Raw genomic sequence first — 19,288 nt, forward strand, 5'->3', positions numbered from 1 at the left:
GCTCAGTGGTAGAGCACTTGCCTAGCACATGTGAGGCACTGGGTTTGATCCTCAGCATCACGTACAAATAAATAAAATAAAAGTGTATATATATATATAAAAGTATATATATAGTATGTATATAAAAGTGTATGTGTATATATATATATATATCTGATATTAAAAATAAAAAACACTGGGTTGATGGGCCTGAAGGCTAAAGAACTGCATGCTTGCTTCAGTCGGGTCTCTTTCAATGAGTTGGTCCTTGCTTAGACTGAAGTTTAAACGGAGTCAGCTGAGGTATTTTTCATATTACAACAGCTTCTTTTGTGTCCTGAAGTTTAGTGTCCTCATTCTCTAAATCTTGATGACTTGAGATATGGAGACATGAGGTTCAAACAACAATTCAGTCATGTACCTGCATTGGGCCTTCAGCAAGTTACCTGACCTCAATTTGCTCACCTGTAGAATGGAAGTAATGAAAGAGTCTGCATAAGGTATGTGTAATGGAAAAGAAAAACAGCATTTAAAACCCAAACTGACAATAGCCACTTCTGCCTTTTAAGGGAGGTGGGCATGCTTGATATCAGTGGGGAAATAGAGTTTTCCTTGATGCTCTTCCCTAGAGTGATAGAAAACCGGGGGTGGGAGGAACTAGCATATGCCTGGGTACAGGGCTGCTATTTAACGGAGCACATGGATGGTGCTTGGCTGTACCAAGTGGGGACTGGAGTAGAGGCTGGAGAGGGTTGAATTGCTCTAATAAAATGTGGGAAAGACATAGTTCTGGGAGGATCTGGGTGGCCAGTAAGGGAGGGAGAAGAGAGGTGGCCTAAGCATTATTGCAGAAGGCAGATCTTAAAGGGCTAGAGCCCAGCTGTTATCTATCTACATGTTTATATATGTCAAAACAGTTTTGTGTGTGCATGTGCATTTATGTCTGTTGGGGGTTGGAGGACAAATGGCAAAGATGAAAGGGGTGCAAATTCTGGCTCTGGAGGGTTTATTTCTGTTTCTTCATTTTTTTTTTTTCTATCATTAAATTGGGGCAAAAATGCTATCATACCTCACTGGATAAATGTGGGGTTTAGATGAGATAGTCTGGCAATTCATGGGTCATGCCCATACTTATCCTTCACTAAAGGTTAGTTCTTAGAGTGTTCTATGGTAATAATCACATGGAGATCGTGTACTGTCCTAGAATGCATGCTTTGTGGTTTTATTGTAAACTTTACATGTCTGTTCACTGCAGAAATCTGGGGAAAAAAAAAAAAAAAGCAAGGGAAAACAATCACCACTGAAGCAAAATGATCACCACTATTAACATTTTAGCTTATGCCCCCTTTTTTTTCTTCCCAAGTGCACATACATCTTTGTTCTATCTTTTCAAAATGGGATACTGTTCTATAATGTGCTTTTAAAAACTTGTAACCTTAGCAATAGACCATAAATCTTTCCCTGTGGATGAGTTGCTTCTTAAAATAGACATTCTGGTAGAAATAGCCACGCTCTGGGCCAAACGATTCATTACTATTCTTTTTTTTTTTTTTTAAAGATGGATTAGTGTGTGTGGGGAGATGCCTATGGCTGTCCAAATCTGGAATATTTGCACATTACACTTCCTTCCTGGAAAATTAGCAGGACATGTGTAAAAATCATGTCAAAAGCTCTGACTTGACTTGATTAGATTAACATTTTCCCAACTAATTTAACACCGGAGTCATTTATCCTCAGACCTCCTATTAATGGCGCAGGACTCTTTGCCACTGTAGCCTAATGCTTCCTTAAGAGGAGGGAGTGAGTCCTGTTCATTTTTGTTGCTTCCACTCCGCTTTACAATTGGTTTCTTAAAGAATTATGAAGAACGGGCTGAGCCTGATGAATCCACTTTCTAAGCAACAGCCACACACGTGTGACTTGGGGGCCAAGGGCAGAGGCTGGGGCTGCGCTCTGAAGAGTAAAGTTAATTGGCCCCTTTGGGGATGAACCTGTGAACTTGGCCTCGTTAGAGCCAGCTCAAAACAGCTGAGTTGGTGTATCTGGTGCCCTGAAATTGTTTTTCCTACCCAGATTCTAATGCTGTCCTCCAGGTGGCGATGCTGGTTTGTCAACCTTCTGAGAGCTCGAAGCATGGGCCAAGAATCGCCTGGAATTGAGGGGAAGTAGATGTGAATGAGGCCGGAGTTGGGGTGGAGTGATTGAAAATGGGAAGACACTGTAAGGTTTGCAGTGGCCAGAAGCTGAGGCACACCTCGTGCACTGGGTATCCAGACCCCGGTTTTAAAGAATCCTAAGGAACCAAGAAGCCAAGTGTACACATCGCCAGCATATACTGAGCACCAGCCACGGGACTGGCAAATATGCCAGGTACTTTTATTCATTATTTCTCTTAATTCCCTGAACAGACTATGAGGCAGGTCCTGCAGCTCGAAGTAGAAGAACTTGAAACTCAACCTTGGTTCCTAGGCCTGGTGTTTATTTCTGAGAGCTTTGCCAGACTAAAATGAGAAGGTATTTATCAGAGATTAATAAATGAAAAAATGACTGGACATGGTGATGCACACCTGTAATTCCCACAACTTGGGGGGCTGAGGCAGGAGGATCACAAGTTCAAAGCCAACCTCAGCAACTTAGTGAGGACCTAAGCAACTTAGCGAGACCCTGTCCCAAAATAAAAAATAAAAAGAGCTGGGAATGTGACTCAGTGGTTAAACGCCCCTGGATTCAATCCTCAGTACCAAAATAAATAAATAAATAAATAAATAAATAAATAAAAATGGTTGTATCTATCTCTCTCTGTCTCTTTCATTTCATTAGTACAAGATGAGCCTGATAGCAGTTCATGAAATTAATACCAGGGTTTTTTTTTTAGTTATCCACCTGCTAAATAAATTACAGTTGTCTCTTGATATCTATGGAAGATTGGTTCCAGGACCCGCAGCAGATACCCAAATCTATGAATGCTCAGGTTTGCATAGTATTTACCTGTAACCTGTGCATAGCCTCCTGTATGTTTAAATCACCTCAAGATTACTTATTATACTTAATAGAATGAAATGCTACGTACATGGTTGCTTCCAAAGGTTGGAGACCCATGGATATGGAGAGCTGACTAATTATGGTCCTGGCCTGCAGCCGTAGATTTACAACTTTCAGATCTGGGTGGTGAAGGTATTCTTTTTCAGAATTCCTATCATCTTTTTAGTTCTGGTGGTCATTATGCAATATGAATGTGGCAAAACAGAACAATTCTAGACTGCACAGGTTAAAATTCAGCTGTAGAGCTAAGTAGTTCCATTCAGCAGCACCATGTCCCCATAATAGCACTGTCACCTAGGACACGTTCGAATTATTTCTTTAAATGCCTCTTTCCCCCCATGAAACGTGCATTTGTTGAGGCAGGGACTATGCCCTTCATTTCTTCATTCATGAGGTCTAGCCAAAGTGCCTTAGTAAATCATTGGTAAAGTTTAAATGAATGAGGGAATGAGGGAAGGAAAAGTGTCTCCTGTAGAAAAGATGTCAGAGCATGAACTGATGCAGGAACCAAGGGAATTTAGTCTAGACTAGAAGAAAGACCCAAGAGAGACATAAGAATCACATTCAGATATGCAACAGGCTGTCATATGCACGAAATTCTAGAACAAGGTTGTGTGTCTTCAGATAGAAGGCTGGAGGAGGCCAGTCTCTTGTAGAAAAAAATAATTTAGGAACTGTCTAAAAATAAAAGGTGTTGCTATCTAAAATTAAAAGGTGTTACTTTTTAGTGTAGTGATCTTACCATATCTTGAAGCAGAGGTGGGATGGCCATGTGGTGGGAATGTAGGAGGAGGGGTTCCTTCACCATGTGTGAGGTCGAACATCTGTCTCACCAGTGCTTTGTGCCAGCACCCAAACAGTTTGGGCCACACAGAAGACCCCTAAATATTTATTGAAGAAATGAATAACCATCTTCTGCTAACTGAAAATTCATTCAGCAAATATTAACAGCACCTGGTTACAGACTGGAAGTCGAGGGAAAAAGTTGGATCCTCTGTCCCTGACAGCAATGTATGCAAGATATTAGGCCAAAACTAAGTGGCCCAAGTGATCCAGACAGATGCTTGACCCTTCCTTGTTGGCTTTCCTTCTAATATCACTTTCCTTTCTTTCTCTCTCCCTCCTTTTTCTTTTAAAAATCTTTCCCCATTTCTCATGTCAGAATCAGGGTGTCATTAGTCATCACACTGATGCTTATGAGGGTGTTTATTTTAACTTCTTTGAGCCACATTTATTAAATCATAAATGGGGACAAGCATACCCACCTCCTAGGGCCAGGAACATGATTCAATGTAGGTTTTCCCTGTTTGGACCCAAATTTGATCCTGTTATCAATGGAGGATGGTAAATGGACCACCCTCCACTCAAGCAGAAACCCCACGATTCCCCTCCACCCACCCCTCTGTGAACATGTGACCTTGATAGCTGCAGTAGATTTTTAGTGGGTCACTCTGCTTCTGCTTTACTCCTTCAAGGATGCTTTTTCCATTTTCTCCATAGATCAGCAAGGTGATCTTTGTTGTTGTTGGTTGTTTATTGAGATAAAATTAATATACCATAAAATTCACCTATTTAAAGTCTACAATTCAGTGCTTTTTTAGTATATATTCACAATACTAATTTTATATCATTTTAAGCACCCCCTAAAGAAAGTCCATACCCCTTAGCCATCACTCCCTCTTCCTCCTTCCCTGGTGCTACTGGCAACCACTGATCAACTTCTGTTCTCTGTGGATTTGTCTATTCCGAACATTTCATGTGAATAGTAACATCACTGGTGGCTTGTGTGTCTGCTTTTTCCAGGCTCACCCATGTTGTAGCATGTGGCACTATTTCATTCCTTTTCATGGTCATTTCATGTGTGGAAAGAACACATTTTGTCCATTCATCCGCCAATGAATGCTTGAATTTTTTAAAAGTTTTTTGACTATTACCAATAACATGCTGCTATAAACATTTTTGTACAAGTTTTTGTGGGGACATATGTTTTCACTTCTGGGTATATACTTAGAAGTGGAATTGCTGGGTCATATGATAACGCTATGTTTAACTTGTTTTTTTGGTATCCAGGATTGAACCCAGTGGTGCTTAACCACTGACCACATCCCCAGCCCTTTTAATGTTTTATTTGGAGACAAGGTCTTGCTGACTTACTTAGGGACTCTGTAAGTTGCTGAGGCTGGCTTTGAACTTATGATCCAACTGCCTTGGCCTCCTTAGCTGCTGGGATTACAGGCATGTGCCACCACATCTGGCTTTTTTTTACTTTTTTTTTTTTTTTTTTTTTTTTTTTTGCGGTGCTGGGGATTGAACCCAGGGCCTTGTGCTTGCAAGGCAAGCACTCTACCAACTGAGCCAACTGAGCTATATCCCCATCCCTTTTTTTTGACATTTTTGAAGTGCTACCAAAATCCTTTTCGAAGTGGTTGTACTGTTTTATAATTTCTCCACATCCTTACCAGCACTAGCTATTGCCTATCTTTTTTTTTTTTTGATCCTGGGGATTGGACTCAGGGGCACTTGACCAATGAACCACATCCCCAGCCCTACCAGCCCTATTTTTGTATTTTATTTAGAGATAGGGTCTCACTGAGTTGCTTAGTGTCTCGCTTTTGCTGAGGCTGGCTTTGAATTTGATATCCTCCTGTCTTAACCTCCCAAAGCAGCTGAGATTACAGGAGTGTGCCATTGTGCCTGGCTGTCTTAATATAGCTATCCTACTGGGTATAAATTGGTGCTGTGTTGTGATTTTGATTTGCATTTCCCTAATGATTAATGACATGGAACACCTTCTCAGGTGCTTATTATCCATTCATATATCTGATGTTCTTTGCCCATTTTTAAAATTGAGTTGTCTTTTTATAATGGAATTGTAAGAAGTCTTTATATTTTCTGCATACAGGTTCCTTATCAGGTATATTATTTTCAGATGTTATCTCCCATCCTATGGGCTTTATTTTTACTTTCTGGGCAGTATACAAAATTCTTTAATTTTGAGAACAATAGTTTATCTATTTCTTCTTTTATTGCTTGAATTTTGATGCCATACTTGAGAAACCATTGCCTAAACCAGTGTCACAGAAATTGACTCCTGTATTTTCTTCTAGCATTTTGTAGCTTTAGCTCTCACTTTAGGTCTATAATACGCCCCCCCCCCCCCCCCCCACTGGGGATTGAACTCAGGGTCGACCACTGAGCCACATCCCCAGCCCCATTTTGTATTTTATTTAGAGATGGGATCTCACTAGTTGCTTAGCACCTCACTTTTGCTGAGGTTGGCTTTGAACTCTTGATCCTTCTGTCTCAGCCTCCTGAACCACTGGGATTACAGGCATGTGCCACCGTTTCCGGCAGGTCTACAATCCATTTTGAGTTAATTATTGCATATGGTGTGATGTAGGGCCAGGTGATCTTTTAAAAACACAAACCAGATTCTGGAGCTCGCCTGTTTAAATTCTTTACTGCCTTCCACTTTTCTTGGAATGAAATCCAAATTCCTCAGTGCAAGATCTTCTTTCTCCCGGACTCCTGCTCCCTGTTTACTGTGTTCATGGCTGCTTTCTAACAGTTCCTACCCTTTCCCGCCTTGATGTGCTTGCACTGCCGTTCCCTGTACCTAAAACAAAGTGTCAGGGTGCTACTCTCATTCTTTAGATTTAAAAGCACCTTCTTTGTCGAGACTTTGTGGCCGCCCTATTGAATGTAGGCTCCCCACTGCCCCTTCTTCCCCATCACGTGATTGTTTGATTCTCTCAAGGTCATTACCCAGGCCACGTTCACCTTGTCTACAGATTTGATTATTTGGTTTTTTTGTCCCTCCCACTCATGGGAGGGCCCAGGGCCACGCCTGCCTCCTTAACCTTTATGCCTAGCCCTGGTACCTAATAGGTGCTCAGTAAATATTTGTTTTAATGAGTATTATAAATGGTTCTTCTGTTCTCAGCAACCTTTCCCACTTTTTTCTATTTCTATGATTCTATCACCTCCATCTGACTTTGCTTTTTGCCTGAATTTTCTTCCATTGCTTGTTTTCATGGGATATGAAACAATGGAGTAGAACATTGATTTTGACTTTTTTTTTATTTTTATTTTTTTATTTTTCTTTTCATTTCTCTCCTTATTGCTTTTAGCATGTAAGAATCAGTATTGGATTCAGCTCCTCAGCCCTCACCAATTTTATTATTCTTTTCTGAAACTTTCTCAATAGAGACTCAACATAGTATTCTTTTGGTCTTGCTTTCATATGAACATGACTTTTCTTCTTAATGAAGATGCAGACTAAACTGAATTTCTTTTTCACCTCAGACTGTGACTGACAGAGTGCCAGACAAACAAACCCCAATAAACACTAGGGGGTTTATCATCAACACTTTAAAAAAGTCAATAAGACTCAGGTAGGCTATGCTTCCAATGTCATAAATTCCAAATGAATGGATTCGGAAATTGTTCCGGCCCTACGGCATACGAAATTTAATTAACTAAATTAACAAATCCTTTTCATATAGAAATTCTCTGAGAAGTCATCACATAATAATGTGATCTAAAAAACCCTGCAGAATAATTTCTTACAGGTGACTGTCTGCTTAAATGGAGAGGCTGGGGCCCTTTGCTTTGTGACATATCTCTGCACACATTTCTGCTTCCTATCAATTCCGCAGGATTATCATCATAAAAGGAACGTACCTTCATCTTAATGTTAAGCTCTGCTCCCCCCCACTGATAGAAACGCTTTTGAGGATGACTGCAGCCAGAAACATGGTTAAAGACCCTTTCACCTGAAAGTCTCATTCTGGAATTTTCTTTTCAGTTTGCCATCTTGCTTATCATTCACAGATATCCAAATATCTAAGAAGTGAGCCCAAAAGATGATTGAAACTTTTGATCCGAGAAATAACTCACACATTTGTTTTGCTTTGCTCTAATCTTCAGAGCTGTGTATCACGCTGACAAGTTCTCAATTTTTAAAAAACAGATTTTTCCTTTGGGCTTTCTCCTCCTTTCATTGTGGTAATATTTTCTCCTATCTTTCGTCTTCTAAAAAAGTAGGTGTAACAGTCTAATCAGCCTTTACCAACTTTTCTGCAAGAACAAGGCAGAAAATATGAAGATATAAATCAAGAATTGTTATTATTGTTTATGTAGTAGTGATATATGGTTCCACTGAGCTTTGAGTTTTACATGGCCACTTTGAAAACACAGAATGCTGCTCAGGCACAAGCGATTTGTTTCTGAGCCCTGGGCTTGGATATTTCTAATAAATATTATTCTGCCTCTGATTTTATGATATCAACAAGATACCCAAGCAATAAAATATTTTCAGATTCCTGGTATTAAGTCCACATTGTCAAAGAAAGATAGTGACTCTGAACTTCAGGAACAGTAGGTAGACAAAATATTAGGCATAAAATAGCTGAATTTTTGTAAATCATCATGATGATGACGATCATTTTATGCATGGGGTAAAGTCTCAAAGGATGTCTCTAAACATATTAAGTTGTTATTTCTGGATAGAGAAATTATAGATGATTTTAATTTTCTTTTTTTGCTTATCTGTATTTTTTCTCACTGTGAATATATATTACTTTTGAGATGAATAAGATCCTTTTCAAATAATATACCTAGGAGGAGTTGTTAAAACTAGGTATGAAAACAGAGAGTAACATTAATGGAGAATAGGAGTGGTTTCTGAAGCAGACTATCTTCTAGTCACTTATGAGTTTATATTGTATCCATTTTTTATTAGCTTTTTAGAAAAAAATTTCCTTTAGATGTTGATGGGACCTTTATTGTATTCATTTGTTTATATGCGGTGCTGAGAATTGAACCCAGTGCCTCACACATGCTAGGTAAGCACCCTACCACTGAGCCACAACCCCAGCCCCTCTCTGTTAGCTTTGATCAAAGTGCCAACTACCTGTTGTCCACCCACTTCCCTGTATCTGAGCCAGATCGATATGTCCATTTTCTGGATACTAGGAGAAGCAATAGCAGACTTATTTTCCAGTGGGGAAGAAAGGCTCCTCATTTCATTCATTTTTTCCTTTTATTTAGTGCATGAAATTTTTTAAATCAAATTTTTAATTTGTTCTAATTAGTTATACAGGACAGTAGAATGCATTTTATGCATTTTGATAAATCATACATAAATGGAGTATAATTCCTGTTTTTTTTCTAAATGTATGTGTTGTAGGATCATATCAGTCATGCACTCATGTGTGTACATGAGGTAATAGTGTTCTTGTCTGGCTCTCACTGCAGTCCCATTTCCACCTGCCTCCCGATTCCTGGGTTTTTCTGTCTGAAACCCTGTGGTTCCCTCAGGACACTCTTAAGGCTTGATGTGAACTCAACATTGCAGCTTTGAAGAACTGTCTTCAAAGACCCATGACATAGCCGCATTACCCTCCCCTTCCACATGCCTCCTTCTCTTACTGCCAGGTCCAAAGACTGTCAAAGAGGACAGACTGAAAACCACCTCTTTATTAGGATAACCCACTACCTTGCCCCTTAATGCCTCATTTTGCTATTCAATTTGGGAACTTATGTTAAATGGCAGAGAAGATTGGATTCGAAGACACACCATAGCAGTGTTTAGAGGAGGGGCCTCAAGTCAAACATCTGGGAGACGTTCAGGTGCATGAAGCAGAACAGCCACATCCATGACTTGTGTCTGGTGTTTGTCCCAGTTGGTCGGTACCCATGCCTTATCAATTGTTAAATATTTTGATGTTCTCAGAGTAAAGTTTTAGTGTTGTAAATGGACAGTACTTACTAAAGACCTGAACTTGTGTGTGACTTGGTGCTAGCCATTTGCCTTCTGCAAGCCTTGGTTTACACTTTGGGAAAATGGGGATACTCATACTGCCTTTTCCACTTGGAAGAGTTACTGTGATGATCAAATTGTCATTGTGGATGAAGAAGTTCTCTATAAACTGTGAGAGATTGTGCACAGCAAGGTATGACGATAGAAATGATCAATAATGATGATAACTGTGCTCCTGGTGAAGGTCAAGGTGATAAGGATAATAAAGAATAAAAAGAAGACAAACTTGGGAGCATCGTGGACTATGCTTTTCCAGTTCAATATGCTCCTGACATTGCTCCCCGGCCCGCAATTCATAGTAACAGTTAGACAGAAGCAATATAAACTGGCAACATCAACTTTCTCTGCTTTATGCCATTGTAGCTCCCAGGTTGTTCACTGGCCAAGTGCTGATAGGTGCTTCCCTTTGTTTGTGGGCATTCATTCCATGATTTATTTCACATCCTGGCTGGGAAACCCTTCTGTCCTATAATTCCCAACACCTGGGACAGCTCTTGATGTTCATTTAATGATCTGCTAGGACCTAGAGCCAGCAGAAGAGAAGCGTGGGATTGTCCCGCTGGGCTCTTGCACCCCCTACGCTGCCTAGTCTGAGCAGGACTCTCATGTACCTCCTTCCGATCTGTGCCCATGATCTCCCAACCCATTTGGCAAGTGTATAGGATGAACTGTTGGATGCGACCAGAGTTAGTAATTGACTCCCTTTCTCTCTCCCTCCCTTTCTTGTCTGGCCTGCTATCCCCTATCCACTTCCCTTTATGAAGATTCTAGGTCTTCATCAAATAGGATTCTTCCCATTGACCTTGACAAGAGTCCCTGCTCACGTGGAAAGGGGCATAGTACCAGTGAGTCTGTTCCAATAGAGGAAGCACATAGTCACAGAGTAATTGGCTCCTAGAATGCATTCAGAGCAATGAATTTAACCTCTGAGTGGCAAAGAGGTTTAGCTCCTGTGGCCTTGAGGGAGAAACATACTCTAGAAAGGCTTCCCTTTCCCTTTGCTAATGGTATAAAGGCACTTCCTGCAGAGGAGGCTCCCTCCTGGTGAGGCTTTTCTGTCCCTTGTGGTATCATAAATGGTCTCTGGAATCCTCTCCTCCTCCTTCCCCTGTGCTCTGGAATCAAGTCTTTAAAAATTACACAGCAAGTAAGGTAGCGAGGAGAAGGTCTGAGCCGCCGGACCTTAAAGTCATAAAGTCCTCTCACACACAAAGAGAAAAGAGGGTCTGAGGGTGGGAGGGGTCTTTTCCGGTGGCCTTGGATTCACCTTTATACATTATAGCATATGAATTTAAGATGCAGACACAAAATCACACTGGCAGAATTCAATCATCGAAGCGTCACAATTTCCCTTTGATCCCATTTTTATGTTTCCTGATTTGTAAAGAGCCCCTGGCCCTCTGCGAGGCCCTGGACATGACCATGGAATACTCGGGCTGATACTTAGAAGGTGCTGGTTTGGGTGCCTATTTATGGGAGGAATTACTCTACTTGGCTGTTACATTGAACATCTCGACAGCTCTTTGAGATTGGGACAATTATTCAGCTGCCTTGCACTGAAGGAGAAACTGAGGCCCTCCCCAAGGTCACCTGGCTAGAAAGTAGTGAGGCTTGGGTACAAATCCAGACAGGCTCAATGCCAAAGCATCTCTCCCTCTCTCCACTGCTGACAATGCAGAGCATCATTTTATAGCTAACCCTTTCTAAGGTGCACTGGGCACCAAGGATCATCTTCCTGGCAACCTCACCCCCTCTTCCTGGGCCCCTCCTGGGCTCCTCCCAGGCTGATACTGCAGGAGCTGTCAGGAGCTTAGGTTTCTGTCTGGGCTAAAATCCTCTAAAACTCCCTTCTGAGAGAGTTCAGGGCATCTCATGCCTTGATTACCCCAGGTGACATCCTGTTTAAGTTGGTTTGACCTCCCTGAGCTCATTTCTTTGTTCTGGTCACCTCTGCTTCCATCAAAAATAACAAGTTGCTGATAAGCTGGCCCTTGGCTCCCCTGCGCCAGATGGGTGGACTCTGAATCTGCACTCAGAGCAGGCCTCTCAAGTTTAAAAAGCCCTTGTGCTCTGTATTTTGACAGGTTGAAAAATCCAATCCATTTATTTTGAAAACCCATTAAGCCCAGCCAATATGGGATATTTAGAAAGGCCAGAACTTCACTTTTGGTCAGAAGTTCAGTGCTGTCATAAAATAACAGCTAAAGGAAGTGAAACAAAACATATTTTATTGTAGGGCTATAATTCCCAAACATCTTTAAAAATATACTTTCAGTTAAAATAAGACAAAACAAAAACATAGCACATTGAATTGCCGGAAATTGCCACCACCATAAACTCTTTTTGTTCAGGGAACTTATTCAATTTTGCATCTCCATTTCACAGACCTGTTATAGTCACGTAGTAAATACTCAATAAATGTCTGATGAATCAGCCTCAAAATGGTTTATTTTGCTATTTAACATTTGTCCTCCGTCTTAGTTTCTCTTGTTCCCAGTGGCAGTTAAATCTTCCTCAAGAAAAGAACATATGATTTTAGGGCTCTGGGGTTTTGGAAAGTGAATTTTAGAAGAAGCGATTTTGACTCTTCTTGGCATCTTGAATTATGTTATTGATGATACAGATAAAAGGGTTTTATGATCAGATTCTCGAAAGATAACTCATTTGATCCTTTCAACCTTGGGAAGCAGCATGGGAGATGTTACTATTTTAGTGTTATCTTTAAGAAGGGTGAATAGGTACAGACTATTACTTAAAAGAAAATAACATTATTAGGTGGTTCCAAACCCACGAGATGTTCAGGAGATGGTGCAAAACATTCTTTTGTCTCTCCATCAAGTCACTTTTCAATCCATATAATGCCCTTCTCTGATAGGTATCTAGATGTCCCTTTCTGTATTTCCCCTTCCTCTTTTCTTATCTTTCACAATCTCTTGGATCTTTTCTACCCCGTTCCTTCAAGGTCCATTCTGGAGAACCACCAAAAGATACTCAAGGCTCTAAGAAGGACTCGGCTTTTGCCATGATGGGATGGCTGAGGACAGGCCCTAATCATGCACCCAAAGCTTCTATTTATAGTCATAAGAGGCATATTTATGACCTCTCAGTTAGCTCTGAGACCAGAGCTAACTCTTGGAGTCTTGAGGTAGAGCCAATGAGTAGAGCCCCCTTTCTCTGCCTTTATTGTGAAACAACTCAGAAATAAGACTAGCTAGCAATCTGATGGAGGTGATGGTTTACCTTAGTAAGAAAATGAATATTGGAAAACATAGCTTGTAGCTGTAAGTAAATAGCAGTCTGAATACGGAATTCTAGAATTAGGCAGACTTACCCATGCTGGACTGGGGAAGGTGGTCCTCTTCGGGACTGAACTCATGTCTCCTGTGGGCACATAGCACCCAAGGGGAAGGGGTGAGGAAGGCACTCTGATGGGTGCCAGTTTCTCCTTCCAAGCCCATCAATCACAAGGTACTGTACCCCATTGGGAGAGGGATGAGTGAAGAGTCAGGAGAGGCCAGGAGTGTTGCCTTTATAGAATCTCTTCTAATGAGGAGTCATCAAGAAGGGAATAAATACCTTCCCTTAATACATTATGTTTTATTGACCCATATCATGTTTTAAAAGCTGACTTACCAGGTAATATAGAAAAAAGGATATTTTGCATATAATCAGAATCTAGGGATTTTCTTGAAAAGCCAGGATGATCTGTTAACACTGACCTGGGTACCTATATGGCACTGAATCTTGGAGCTGAGCTGCAGGTACATGTACCCCAGCTCATCAAATCCCTATTGTGTAGCGAGACGCAGCTCTTACTCATTTCTCTTACCTGCCTGTTCTTTCCAGATGTTTTAGTTTGCTTCCTCTGATTTACTTGTTCAGTGTAGAGATTAGTAGCTAGAGAATCTACAAACCTGCCTCTTGTTAATATTGCCAGCTCCTACTGATCCTTGTCATATTTTGTCTTGGTATTAGCTTAACAAAGTCCCCATCTTTATTTTATCTTACAAGAAGTCCTCTTTCATATCAGAGGCTTGGTGTTGGAGAAAACAAAGGAGATGAGGGAAAGAGAAAATCCTGTCCTAATAGTCTATTGAACAAGTGAAGAAAATGAAGCTGGGAGGTTAGCAGTTGGACCAGGTGGATTGCTGGATGAAGATGCCATGAGGTACTTGGACATCCTCTCCACTGCACTGCACCTGCGGTCCTTGCTGCTTTGCTGGGCACCACTGATCCAGATGAGCAACAGATTGCACTTCTGAGTGTGAGCTTCTGATATACTTTGCCTCCTTGGGCTGACAAATTAGGCAAAGGCTCCAGACAGACCCATCCCACAGATTTCAGGAGCAGTAATAATGAAGAGGAGGTTTTTCAACATGGCTGCCACCAATCTTCTGTTTCTTCAGAGATGTGAAGGGTTTAATTTAGGAAGGGGCTGGCAGTATGGAAGAACCAGAGATCATTCATGTTTCCCCTATTACTCCACCTATGATCTAAAGGGATTACCTAGATTTTTCACAAAGATTTGGCATAAATCAGAGGGAAAGATGATTTCTAGGATGGTTGGATGGATGGATGGATGGACAGATGTGTAGATCAATGGATTAATGATTAATCTCAGGGAGTTTCACAATACTCTCCCATGTGTTTGCAGCAAAAAACACTTCCATTTGTTTTTGAAGTCCTACTTCTAACACTTAAAGTTCAAGTATCAAGGCTGAATAAACAGAGATACTGTACTTCCAATAAGAAGGAAGTACAACAGAGATTAACAGCATGGGCTTTGGAGTCATTTGCTCCTTATTAACATCTCTGAGCTTCTGTCTCTTCATGTATTAAGTGATAATAATAGTCCCTTTCTCAAAGATGGTTGCTGTTAGAATTAACTGAAATAATTTTGGGAAGATACTAACAATTAGTGCCTGGCAGCTAGGAAGCACTCGGGAAATGATAACTAATTCAATGGAAAGATTTGCATTTTATATGAGCACCTATTACATGCTCAGGTATATCCCAGGAATTATCTTTGTGTTTGTGGGTACTAACAAAATTTGGGGGGATGGGCATCTGCAGAGTATGGGTATGATATAAAGTACAAGGGTCTCCTTATGGAACCATGATGAAGCATCCTGATATACATTCTGGTGGGTGGTTGGAAGAGGAGAGTGCTCCTCTGGCTGACGGCATGCCAAAAGAACAAGGCAGCCATGGTTGTGCTGTTTCTGGCCACAGCAAAGAAGCAGATGGGTAGAACTGTCACTGCTTGTCAAGTTCTTTCCAACCCATATCCAGGGAACTTTTAAGTACTTTTTTTTTTTTTTTTGCGCAGTGCTGGGGATCAAACTCAGGGACTTATGCTTGCAATGCAAGTACTCTACCAACTGAGCTATCTCCACAGCCCTGCACTAAGTACTTTTGACTGAGCCCTGTTTTGCTGGCTCTCTTAACTGACTTAGTCACATAAATCTCTCTGGGCCTCAGTTTTTCATCTGTAAGACAGGAAGAATTCTATTCATCTCATTTGTAATGTGATGCTAATGGCACTGCAAACATTAAAGGTCCCTGTAAACAATAAAGCACTGTATAAATAGAAGGTCCAATTGTTGCTGTACAATGTTCATAGTAGAATGTTTAAAACACTAAGCAAACTAGTCCCTTGCTAAAAGCCCTCCAGGGATCCTCTTGCCTTACCATCCAAGCTGGGTGAGGTGACACAGGATTGTAGTCCCAGCTCTTTAGGAGGCTGAGGCAGAAGAATGACTTGGGTCTGGGAGCTCAAGGCCAGTCTGCGCAACCTAGCAAGACCCTGTCTTAAAACAAAATCATCTAAACCTCTTACCGTGACCCACTAGACCCTGCACAGCCCAGCCCTGGGTTGGGTGCCCATTCCAGCTTCCTCTCTAACCCTCTCCTCTGTGTCAACTGCCTTCCGATCACACTGGCACTCTGTTCCCCAAGGGTTAAGCCATTCCTATCTCAGTGCCTTTGTACTTCCTGACCCTTAAGTGTTGAGTCTTGACCATGGCTGTCTCTCTGATCTCCTTGAGGTCTTCTCTGGGACGTCGTCCTCTGAAAGAGGCTGTTCTGGGCCACCAGATCTAAGGTATTGCCCACACCTATGACAGCCCCCACTCTCCAGTCACCATCTCTCATCTCATTTCGTTTTCCCCATGGGGGTTATCACTATTAAAACATACTGGATCATTTATTATTTACTTGTTCATTGGCTGTTTCTCTCCCTGCAGTGTGAAAGTTCCTTCCAGAAGGATTTGGTGTGTCTTGGTCACTGTTCCATCAGTGTCTCACACCGTGCCTGACACTGAGGTGCTTCGCTAATATCATTGCTCAAGTTTAGCTGCATTTCATCCAACCCCAAACACCTTTCAATAGAAGCCAAATGTGTTCCATCCACGAGAAAAATATTTACAAGTCCCCACAGACTTCTAAACCAGGAGAGTGCTGAATTATATTGCTTTCATTTGACTCTTGCTGCATTTGAAGAATCATGAATACTAAGTCCGAATATGACCACGAAGGAGCCACGTTTGGCCTGTCCGCTGTGATACCAGTCAAGGCAAAATACAGCAGGCTCCTAGTCATGGGGACTAACATAGATGGGGCAGTTGGCATTTAAGAGGAAACCAGTGGGCATCAAGTGGGACTCTTAGGGCAACAAAGCCAAGGGGGACCATGAAAGCTTTTGCTGCAATTGGCAGGTGGTGGCTGTTTAGTGAGGTAATTTGTGCCTGGCTAGCCCGGCCCACAGAGATGCCTGTCGCAGGGAGGTGTTGGCAGATCCACGATGCCCTGTGGCTCTGCGAACCGCTGCTGCTGCTTAATGAACCAATCAGCCATTAAAGTGCCTCCCACACCATGGCAGCATTTGCAAGTTGAGCAGCTGAAGGAACACACTGGAGAGCAGGGGAGCTGAGCCTTGACCAGTGCCCTGCATATCCTGCCTCCTCCACCCCAGCTCTTTGACCTCAATTCCTAACACTGGCCTCTTGTTCGCTCTGGCTGCAGCTGCCCTGGCGGCCTGGCTTTTGCTCAACCTGCCAAGCCCACATCTACCTCGGGGTCTTTGTGTTGGCTGTGCCCTCTGCCCAGAACTCTCTCCCCTCAGACCTTTGCCTGGCTGGTTCCTTGGTTTAATCCTTGTCTTTGTCTCAGTGCTGTAACCTTGGAGAAGCCTTCTCTAGCCACCCACTCCAAAAAGGGTCCCTGCCCTCTCACCTTGCCTAAGTTCCTTATTTATTTTCCTTAAAATGAACCTGATAGTTTCTTTTCATTATTTGTTTATTTGCTTACTGGCTGTCTCCAGTTCTATTCCTCTTGTAGGCCTCCCAGTCCAGTGAAAGATTTTGGAGAGTGGGAAATATGTTGGTCTTGCTTTGTGCTGTATCCTCCTTAGAACCAGGCCCGGTCAGAATATCCATGACAACAAGTATCGACTGAATTTGTTGAATGAATGAATGGTACAGGCCAGGATGGGCTGGTTATGGAGGACCCTGAATACCAGAGGTGGATAAAAATGGGCAGGGGCCTAGCATGTGCAGGAGTGACAGCAGTAGGTATTGAAGCAGAGAAGGCTGGAGATGAAGAGAGTATTTTAGGAGCTTTATACGCCCTGGGCATGTCACATCCCACGTTACATGCATGTATTTTTTTTTTTTTTCCTGTAGAAAAAGCAGACAAGATTTTGGCGATTGTCACTCATGAAATTATTTAGTTACAAACACATTTCTTTTACAATTATCTGTAAGGACTCAATAATCATGACGCATGCTCAGAAATTTTTTCAAGTGATAAAAAAAGAACATATTTTCTATTAAGGTGAAATTTCATAAAGTTTAGTAAATCAGGGTTTCTTTTTTTTGGCATTATCTGAACATTTATTCATTTCAATTCTTTTCATGTTTGGTGTCAGCTGAAACACATTTTTTGAGACCTAAAACGTTGGGACCCTGCAAAAACTTGTAGGCCCTAGGCCTGGTATTCAAAGCCCTGATGGCTGACAAGACATGGATAGAAAGGAGCTGAGTTTCAGGATGACTCTGACGGTGAGTGGTCAGGAGGGTCTGCAGCTATGAAAATCCTTCTCTACCCAGAGGGAAGAGCTGAGGATCTGGCAGTGGGGGTCAACAGCAGGAGTGAAAAGAGGGAGGAAAAACTAGAAGTTCAAAGGCAGATAATCTTGAGATCTGGGAGATCAAAGAGATCCAGGGAGGACAGCAGGATGCTTAGTTTCAGCTCCCAGGGGGGTGTGGCCAGGAGGGAAGATGATGGTTTGAGTTTGGGATGAATTGAGAAGAACCGGGCATCATTTTCCTTATCTGTAAGGGAGGTGAATTAGTCAGGGTGGCTTACCCAAGAAACAAAACCAGTAGGAGATAGATAGCTATAGACAAGAGAGACAAACTTAGATATAGGGATTATATACCCTTTGTGTGTGTGTGTGTGTCTGTGTCTGTGTGTGTGTGGACAGAAAGAAAGAGGGCAAACACACAGGTCAGAGGGAGTTATTTTACAGTTACACAGTTTGGAAGTTGACAAGTCCCATGACCTGCGGTCAACAGGGGGAGAAGCAGGAGAGCTGATGGTGTGAGTTCTAGTGTGAGCGCCAAGACGTGACACCAGAATTGCCAATGGTGTGGTTCCAGTCCAAAAGCTGGGAAAAAAAACCCATGGCCCAGTTTGAAGGGACAGTTCTCTGTCACTTTCAGGAGGGTCTATCTCTTTGGTCTATTCAGGCCTTGGACGGATTGGCTGAGGCCCACTTGCATGGGGGAGGGCTATATGCTTTACTCAGTCTGCTTTACCCAGTTCATACGTCAATCTCATCAAAAAATACGCTCATAGACATATTCAAAAGCAATTTATCCACCATATTTCCCCACCTTCAGGGGAATTTGTAAGTTCTCTTACTCATCAAACAAGGAAAAAAATACCCATCTTTCCCACTACTCAGCATATTCTGAGGATCAAAAACTTATGCACATAAAATCATATACACTTTAGAGAGTAACATGGATATAAATCTTCATTCAGCCTATTAACTATAGTAACCGTAACTGGTCAACGCATGCACGAACTCCTGCATCATGAAAATTTATCAAATACCACTATGTTCTGAGACTATCCGAGGCTCCTGGGAAATGAGGGAAATGAGTGAATTAGACACACACTGTCTCTGTGGGGGCTTTCTCGGCAAGACCTCTGCTGACTCCCACAGTCCCATAGGATCTTTCGTGAATAGCTCCTTCAACTTTGTTCCTTTTCTTCATAACACTTGATTTGGTTTGTTGTGGTGTACACTTTTTTAATATTTGTTGAATCGATAAATGCTTCCAATACTTAGAGATCTTAAACCCTGCCAGGGCAGGAATCTGTCTGGTTTTACTTGCTGTAATACCCCATGCCTACTACCAGTGTCTGTTACACAGT

General features: G+C 41.9%; 1 long non-coding RNA gene across 1 annotated transcript; it reads right to left on the reverse strand.

Moving 5' to 3' along the window:
• Positions 1-1,025: 1,025 nt before the first annotated feature.
• On the reverse strand, positions 1,026-16,991 carry LOC306640951. Its single transcript, XR_013757973.1, has 3 exons — positions 16,916-16,991; positions 2,049-2,128; positions 1,026-1,238 (listed from the first exon to the last, which is right to left on the reverse strand). It is a non-coding gene; the product is annotated as an uncharacterized lncRNA (long non-coding RNA).
• Positions 16,992-19,288: the final 2,297 nt, after the last annotated feature.

This window comes from Sciurus vulgaris (genome assembly GCF_902686455.1).
Source record: "Sciurus vulgaris genome assembly, chromosome: 11".
NCBI classification, from domain to species: domain Eukaryota; kingdom Metazoa; phylum Chordata; class Mammalia; order Rodentia; family Sciuridae; genus Sciurus; species Sciurus vulgaris.